Raw genomic sequence first — 7,234 nt, forward strand, 5'->3', positions numbered from 1 at the left:
ATATGACTTAGACAATATCTCAATTATCTAAAGTCTTACTTCAGGGGTTGGAGAAATAGTGCAGCAAGATGAGAGCTTGCTTGTACTCTGCTGATCAGTCAGTTGTATTTCCTGTTTAGAGCCAGAGTGATCCTAGAGCATCACTGGGTGTGATCCTACAAACAAAAATAAGTAAATAAATAGTCTTCAATAAATAGCTGGCTTATTTTTGTCACATTTTAAATAAAATAAAAAATAGCATTGTTCTACTTACATAAGTATGACCAGACTGCAACTTCTGAGCATTTTCTCAAGTTGTTTAAAACCTCTGTTGTACTTGAGTTTCATAATACAGAAAGGCCATATTAATTCTAATGGGTATAAACTGTTATTGAGGCAATTTTTACTAATATTTGAGTGTTTATTTAAAAAAACTTCCTTTATAGGATAGCAAAATACAAATTCAATTACAAGTCAATAAAGAAAAAAACTAGGTAATTTTGATGAGGACAAGCCTGATTCATAAAATGAAACTGATTTCTTGAATATTATTAAAGGTCATTGACACAGCTGTGCATTTGATGAGCAGCTGTGTGAGAGACCAAGAACAATGGACTCTCTGATTGGCACTGGACCAGCCATGCCAGCAGTGAGGGTGGAAGGATTTTGAATGGATTTAGAACTGGGTCCTGCTGTGGATACCCTGACTTTTGGAGAGTGTAAAGTAAATGGAATAAAGAGAGTGCAATCTGAGAATAATGCAGGCATCCTATGGAGACAAGGATTGGATCAGGGAGAAAATAACAGATAATATTTCCCTGAGGAACAAACAGAGTCCCTTATGTTACATTAAATGAATTTTAATCTTTCAGGCTTAAGATTATCAAAGCAGGATGTTTGTAACAACATTTCCTATAATAATAGGAATAGTCACACAATCTCACTTTCTACTAACCAGGTGATACTTCAATCTTTGTATCTTAAGTTTAAATTTTATTGTGGAATTTTAATATCCTCAGTAACATGGGATTTTTCCTTCCAAGAGAATTGGAAGATAAAGGAACACAGCATGTTCAAGTTAAACACATAAGTAAGCAACAAATGCATATATGCGTTTCTCAACAATAAAATTGGCTTTTATTTTGTGCAACATTTTTCACAAGTCAATCATGTGTATATATGTGTCAGTCTCCATATTTAATAGTCTCCATATTTAATGCAAAACGTGGGGGAAAAAAACCTCTGTGGCATATTTGGCAGTTTGCATTGCCAATCAGAGTGTACTATGGTTTATTGTCTTAATGCACATATTTCCATTGCTGTAGTTGTCTTTTACATTATCACTATCTCTGGCCTGCTCTTTGTCTGGGTTCCTCTTCTTCTTAACTTGAAGATGACTTAGTCCTAAGACTTGAGCCATTGCCTTGATTCTTCTCTGGGTGCCTTGTCTATTAAAATCCACTAAACCAATTTCTTAAAATAAGTCTATGAATTAGAGTTAATTTATTTCCTATGGATATATTAACTAAGATACCTATTATTCTGTACATAAAATATTCAATAAAGGAACATGCAAAGCTGATTGATTGGTGTCCATGAAGATTTGTTTATTTTTTAAAGATGTGAAGAGCAGTGGAAGTCCTTACTGGTTAAGTGCATGTGTTGGACGTAGAGGACCTAAGTTTGAGCTCCAACACCTTCTCACCAAATAAAATGGTTGTCAGGTTCTATGAGGATTGATTCTCTTTAACACTTTTATCTCTTACCTAGATATACCCAACAAAGAAGGAGAAATTTTCGAGAATTAGTCAATATGTAAGTTTGCCTCAATAACTATGAATCAGTGCATTCAAAGATGATAGGCACAATGCATTAGTCTTTATCTTTGCGTTTGAATCACATTTATTTTTGAATTTATACTTTGTACCAAAACTTTAATCATTTTATTTTCTACACTCTATGGAAGATATTAAAGTTTCTTAAATTCAATAAAATTGTTTCATAATTAAGTAAAATTCAAGTATCTCTGTGTTTTCATTCTTCCACAGTGGATAGTTCCATTAAATAGAAACACACATTTAAGCTGCAGAAACCAAGCAGTGGAAATTGTTTGTTTTCTGAAAAGTCCTTGAGGACATAGAGAAGTGAAACAAATACAATATTTAACAAAGTCAGCCTACTTACCTATTACATTTTTTTAGTCATTTCTAACCTTCTCAATGTTTTTCTGACCCTCCTTTCCTTCTCTTCTTCCCTTTTTCCAGAAGTACCCAATTTCATCTCTTGGGGATGTCACTCATTCAGGTGATCTAATAAATGGGTAATGAAAATTAAATTATCTTCCTTATCCCATATATCTCCTTACCTGATGAAAATATATCTTTCTGTTAGCCATAATCCAAAGTACTTGTAAAATGTGCTCTATCTTTATGATACACTTTAATATATAAAATTAAGATAACAATTTAGTGAATTTTCCTCATTTTCCCTTTAAATTGAGTACACATAAATTTTTTCAATCTTGCCATTTTTTAATTTTTATTGTAAATTTATTCCTCATTAATCCGTATTTTTATTTCAAAAATGTCTAATAAGTCTTAGTAGTGCTTCACTACACATAGATATTTTGGTGAGAATTATTATTAAACTTTACCTCTATTTCCCTGACCCTTTTATGTTTTAATTTGTTACATTATTGTTTTTATGCTCATGTAACTTACAGAAATAATAAATTCTATGTTATTTATTTCTGTTTCTTAAATATCTAGAGTAACAAATAACTGACCATATTAGTGAGTGAAGACTGCTATTTAGCTTCTTAATCCAATATCTTAAATGCCATTATCTTAAATATCATCCACTGAGAAAATTTTACAGGGAAAAAGAATTATGCTCATTCTGTGTTCTTCTGCAAATCTGCATCTAGAGAATTCTTGGAGACACAGAGAATCAACTTCTATGCAGGTCCAAGTGTACTCAGAGTACATCTTATTGGATTGATTGTATGAGAACAGGAGTCTACTTTTAAATTGGCTAATACTTATAATAAAGAACCAAATTCTAATTTTATTTCTTAGAAACTAAAAATCAGTTGAAATCCTGGACTACTTATCCTGAGTCATTACACAACAGGCAGTTATCAGCAGTAATAGAAAATGGAGATAAAGAAATTCTAAGAAAATCTCTGTATCTCATTTTGGGTCTAATTTAAATGTCAATGATAAGAAATATTTAATCTAGCTCTTACTGAAGCCTTTACATTGGAACATTAATTCTGTTATATGTTCTTCTAAAATGGAAGAGAAAAAAGAAGAAATATTCTCAAGAGAAATGAGGTTGGAAAATTCTGGGTTCAACAGTGTTTAAACCAGTTTCTCTTTTGCAAGACAGCCAGAAACTTTTAATATTCTATGGTGCACTATGCATTTCTAAAAAGGAGGTAAAATAGGCAAGATTGCTCTAAAATATGGAGTTAAAGCAGTATTTTTTCCAAAGAAGTCTTTAGAGAAACATTTTAGAGACCATCCATTTGGAAAGCACCACTCAGATCAGAATTGATAATAAATATAAAACTTCTATGATGACATTAAATTTTCTTTATATTTCTTGATAAACCTGCTGAAAGAAAGTACAATATTCCCAAGGGCAAATAAACATATGGGAGAACAAATCAAAAGTCTTAGCTAATCAGCCTGCAAGTGTTTCCGAGAAAACCATAGTTTGAGTAAAAATTGGCATCCAGATTGTTTGGCAACTGTGCTATTTACAGGAAATGTAAATCTACACAGCCCCCCATCCCCCCAAAAAAACACCTTTTGAAAATCAATAGCTATATTTTCTAAGTATCAATACAACCTTTTCTCTCTCCAAAGCTAAGGGTGACTCCAGAGCTAAGGGTGCTGCTCTCCTCCAGCGCATTCAGTCTGCAGTGGCTGGGAAAAAGTCCAGCAGAACCATGGGTGAGCGTTTTCTTACTCAAAGCAAGTGATCACATTGATTACTAGCTGCTCTGTAGGAATTGGGAGACAGATGCCTTGTTCTAATTACAGTTTTAGCACCTTCTACTCCATATTTCCCTGCTGCTAAGGGTGCTGTGAAGTCTCTGCAGATGCTTATCATTATCAGTTAAACTCCATTACGATGCAAAGTAGTGTTATTACCTCACAGGAACTCAAAAGCCAGCCTACACTGGCATGGCCTTGCCCTGGACTTCACCTGAAGAAAACACAAAGGGGATTTTTGATCCTTTGTTCACACTAAGAAGTTGAAGAAGCCATGTGGGACTGTGATCGCTTCATCCGTTTCTCCATGAAGAGATCAAGGAATAATATTTGGACAGGCTCTTCCTGGTTGCTGCACTCAATGAGCAAGGGAAAGAAAAAGAACCAAGAAAGGAAACTGAGGAAGGTTAAAGAGAACATTATCGTTCACTTGGAAAACTCCCTTTCCAAAGCTTTCAATGTACTTCCTTTGCACTGCCACTACTTGTATAGATACTCGATCATTTTAATGATACTTTTATAGTAAACTCTTGTGAATGCTAGTTGTTTCTGAATTAGTTTTCCATCTAAGCACTTTTCACTTTGCACTTTCTTAATCTACTCATCCATAAAAACCATGGCTCTTCTCTTTATTATTGTTCAGCATGTATATTTTTTTCCCTGAAGTCCTGACAACTCATGTTTACACAGTCATGTTTTCACCTTCCTGGTGAAGATCTTCTCATGGGGATTTAAGTATCTCAAACAAATTAGAATGCTTTCATGTCCATTTCCTGGTCCTATTCCTTAAAAAAAATATTAGTATGCCACATATATTTGAATGGAACTGAAGATTGCAATTTATTCAATAAAAACCCTTGTTTATTATAGATGAAATCTGTCTCATGACTAGAGTGAGAGACAGAAAATAAAATTTCAGGTTATTTTCTGTTTTATATTCCAATGAATTATAGTCCTACAATAAATAAGCAAATATATGCCAAGTCAGAATGAACAAAATTATATGAATTATTTAAGCAAATGAAAAGAACTTTAAGATGAACAAATAATACGAACAAATGTGTTTTACAAATACCAAATAGCTGTACAGGTATGAGGCCAAATAAAATAGAGGAAAATAAGATAGAGTAGAACCAGATCATAAGATGTATGAAATTACGGACTTTGTTTCTAACTCAATCTTAGCTCATTGTTTCTCATTGGATCTTTGAATGTAGGTCCTTGAATAGGGCTGAAAATCTGGATGCTCCACCTTCCAGGTGAGACATTTTTTCCTCAAATAAAAGGCTTGATTGGATAAATCACTTTCCCTTTTGTTTCCAGAATCTCCAGGAAGCAGCTTGGATTGTCAGTAATGTGGGGAAATCTAGAAAATATTTTCTCATTACATGCATGTGTGTGAATTATTTTCAAGATCGTCCTAAGCCCAGACCTGTGGCTCGCAAGCATTCCAGGGGTGAAACCCCAGGGATAAATTCAATAAAAATGTAATTGTTCTCAATTTGTTTATTCTTTATGGTTTTTTCAAAGACTGTGTAAAATGACACTTAAATTCACTGCTTGACTTGCTGTTTAGAATCTCTGAATATGTGATTCAGATATTGTATATTTATTTTCCCCGGTGACTTTAAATTTTCTTGGTTGCAAGCCATAGAAATTTGGACTTACTAATGACTTATATTTATTAACGCTTCCTTCATCAAAAAGTAGCATGCTTATTCCTAAATAACTCTGGCTGTTATGAAGAAAATAGATTAGAGATTCGAGTGACATACCATGAGGATGGAGGACTCTTGGGATTTGGAAATGATTCAAGTAAAAAAAGTTAATAGCATAAAACAGATCGACAACAGTAGAGATGACAAGAAGTGGTGTTTGAATAAATTTTGGAAGATACAACAGGATCTTTAAGTGCATTAAATGTGTATAACACAAAACAACTCAATTCTAAGTTCTAAGTTTAGATGTTAGAGTAATAAAACTGCTATAACTGAGTGGGAAAGAAAATGAGTGAAAGCATAGATGGAACTTTAATGGTTGCATTTGAACTTGCAAAATATCTGGAGTATGTAATAGATATAGAAAATAGTAAATGTATCCATGTCTGTGAAGTAAACAAATTGAGATAGAATGCAGAAGTTCATTGAAGAAATCTAAGCTTGGATGTGTACATGTGGGAATTAGCATCTGTTAGATTCATTATTATCCATAATCTACATGAGAGTAACTAGGGGCTGAGTAAAATAAAGGCAATAAAAAACTGTTGCTTGGAATAGTTTTAATAAAATCATATAGACAAAGTCAATTTGTTTTTAATGTTGACCCAATCACAATACAGACCAGGCAAAGAGCCTGGGCTAAGGTGTATATGGAGTGCATTTACTGTACATCTTCTTTCTATACAGTCAGTGTAAAGAACACAGCCTGTGGTAAGTATTGGGAGGCCATATCTTTTCTTTTTTTTCTTTTGATTTATATATAAAACCCTTCACCAGTGCACCATTCCAATATCCCAAGTGTTCCTCCTCCCCACCCCACAATGGCCTGTTGAGCTCCCATACGATCTAGCTATACCACTCTTAGGGATATGTCCTAGGAACACAAAAATACAATACAAAAATCCCTTCCTCACACCTATATTTATTGCAGCTTTGTTTACCATAGCCAGACTCTAGAAAAAGCCTAAATGTCCCTCAATAGATGAATGGCCAAAGAAACATGATACATATATACAATGGAATATTATGCAGCCATCAGAAGAGATGAAGTCATGAAATTTTCCTATACATGGATGTATATGGGATCTATTATACTGAGTGAAATAAATTAGAGGGAGAGAGATAAACACAGAATGGTCTCACTCATTTATGGGTTTTGAGATAAATGAAAAACATTTGTGTAATGATTCTCAGAGACAGAATAGAGGAGGACTGGAGGGTCCAGCTCCTAGCATGAAGCTCACCACAGAGATTGTTTGGTGCAGTCACAGAAATAATTATACTGAGAACTATCATAACAAAATGTTACTGAATGAGGGAAGTAGGAAGTCTGTCTAGAGTACAGACAAAGTCAAATATTAAAGTAAATTCCAGTCAGATCCTGAGGAAAAGAACTATAGTCATTTCTCTGGGAAATTGCAAAATAACGGGGAATAAAGAAATGCATTTATATTAAGGAAATAAGACACTTAAAGTAACTAACATTGTATGACATGTGCTTCAAACAAAAATAAATTTGACACATTGGTATTATAG

At 33.6% G+C, this 7,234-nt stretch overlaps 1 non-coding gene across 1 annotated transcript; it reads right to left on the bottom strand.

The window, feature by feature from the left end:
- Positions 1-6,293: 6,293 nt before the first annotated feature.
- On the bottom strand, positions 6,294-6,426 carry LOC126010083 (small nucleolar RNA SNORA51). The gene has a single exon (XR_007496220.1). It is a non-coding gene; the product is annotated as a small nucleolar RNA SNORA51 (small nucleolar RNA).
- Between the last annotated feature and the right edge of the window lie 808 nt (positions 6,427-7,234).

Source organism: Suncus etruscus, chromosome 5, assembly GCF_024139225.1.
Source record: "Suncus etruscus isolate mSunEtr1 chromosome 5, mSunEtr1.pri.cur, whole genome shotgun sequence".
In the NCBI taxonomy this organism is placed as follows: Eukaryota; Metazoa; Chordata; class Mammalia; order Eulipotyphla; family Soricidae; genus Suncus; species Suncus etruscus.